The 2,171-nt window shown below is 34.3% G+C and overlaps 1 protein-coding gene across 1 annotated transcript in view; it reads left to right on the top strand.

Annotated features, from left to right (window-relative positions):
- The window catches only part of LOC105814993 (protein piccolo-like), a 94,416-nt gene that overhangs the window by 64,717 nt on the left and 27,528 nt on the right, over positions 1-2,171 (top strand). The window lies entirely within an intron of this gene.

Genomic DNA, 2,171 nt, shown 5'->3' with positions numbered 1-2,171 from the left:
ATATCTCTCAAAAACATTTTGTCTTTGTGAAAAAAGAACAAGAAAGTTGCATGAGTTAATGAACAAAACCTGTGAAATCAAACCATGTACGTTTAAAAATAAGCAAAACAGATGAGGGGAACTTCAAATTATATTAAATAGTATTGTTTAATGCTATTTACATATTATAATATGTAAGGTGTACATATTATAATACATATAATATATGCACACATAGACCAACGTGAGAAAAAATTATCCTCAGATCATCTTCTGTTCATCTTTGCATAGGTAATTTAAAACAGTGAGTCTTTACAGAGCTATTTGAAATCCCAGAAGCTTCTCTTCTGTAGTCTGAATTGCTTTCTTATTTTTTTTACTTTCTCATTGAAATATTAAATATTCTGACTTATAACCTCTTAGACAATATGGAATGATGGTTAAGGGCTTAGATTCTTGAATGAGAACTGGATTGAAATTCTAGTCCTACCACTTACTGACTACTTGTATGATTTTGAGAGAGTCGCTACTCCTAAGGTTTTCATAGATGGAAAGAAATCTTACAGGGGCAAGGACTTTGTCTTACTTGTTGGAGCTTCTACATTGCCTTGAAGAGTGCCTAACAAAAAGTGATCCTCGATAAATGTGCCAGAATGAATGAAGGTAGTAATAGTCATGCCTTCAGATTGCAGTTGGGAGTATCAAATGAAATAATCTACGTACTCTTCTCAGCATAAGTGCTGACACATACTGCTCAAGAAATAGTATTGTAAGCAATGAATACATTTTAATTAGTACCTTCATTTTCTTATTCCTAGAATTGTTTCCTTTGCTTCTGGAGTCATAAATTGCATAATGTAAAGGGGAACATTTCCATTAAAATTTACCACACACATTTCATATTCAACATGCTTCACATTGGATTCATCATCTTTTTGCCATGTATTCCTCTTCATGTGTTTTCTGTCATATTGAAAGCATCACAAATTCTGAGAGTCATTCTGGGCTTCTCTTTCTCCTTCACTCCCCGGAAGTAATGGCTTGCAACTCTTGCAGTTCTACCTGCTCAATATATCTCTGTTCTGTTACCTCCTTCTTATTCTCAGTATGAGACGTTTGTATGCTTATTTATCTTCTCTGCTACTGTAATAAACTCTGAATAGTTTATTTGAGGAGACTCAGTTTCTCAAAATTCATCTTCCAAAAATTTTCCAATTATTTGCTCAGTCTCCTTATTCATCATGTTCTACTGAATCTTTTAATCCTTTCTCATGTAGTACTATACTCAATACCACGAGTATAGTACATACTTTCAATCCCCCATCCTCTGCACATTCCCCAAATGCTTTCCACTACCCCATATGTTTACCTCCTCTCCATTCTTTGAAATTCATCTCAAATATCAAGTCCTTTTCACCCCTACTTTATGTTCCCTGATAGTGCAGTCAACTATTGTATATAGCTTTGCAATTCTCTGTTTATTTTTGTAATCTCACCAGAATGTGAACCCCCAGAGCACAAGTAATTATTAATAGTATCCTGAGGACTATTAAAATGCCTGTACATGGTAGGTAATGAATACGTGTTTGTTCAGTGGAGGAAAAACAGCATTTAGGTAAATGGCATGTAGAGTGAAATGCAAGCTTTAATAGAATTATAATTGTAGTTAAAATGGCTTGAGACTTAGTTACTTACTTGGTCCTATTTTGGCTGCCAGGATTTTTAAAGTTCTTATAAAACGTCTTAAGTATGAATGTATGTCTCTTTGCACATTTCTTTTAAGGTATGAAAGGATTAGAAAGAAGATGGGCTTTTTATAGATGAAAAATAGGAAATTTATGTTTTTTAATTATTTGCTTAAATATTATTTGTTTAAATATTATTCCAGTGACCCCCTTATTTAATACTATAACCTGTCTCCCACCTTCCATATGCAAAGTTTTCTTACTCTGCTCCTTTTTGTCTTTTTCCTATAGTACTTATTAACTTTTAACATAATTGTTAATTTACTAATTTATTATGTGTTTTTAAAAATTATCTACCTCAAGCCGGGCGTGGTGGCTCACGCCTGTAATCCTAGCACTCTGGGAGGCCGAGGCGGGCGGATTGAGCTCAGGAGTTCGAGACCAGCCTGAGCAAGAGCGAGACCCCGTCTCTACTGAAAAGAGAAAGAAATTAATTGGACAACTAAA

The sequence above is a fragment of the Propithecus coquereli genome, unplaced genomic scaffold (genome assembly GCF_000956105.1).
Source record: "Propithecus coquereli isolate 6110/MARCELLA unplaced genomic scaffold, Pcoq_1.0 Scaffold312, whole genome shotgun sequence".
Lineage (NCBI taxonomy): Eukaryota > Metazoa > Chordata > Mammalia > Primates > Indriidae > Propithecus > Propithecus coquereli.
This window is presented reverse-complemented; position numbering and strand designations above follow the sequence as displayed.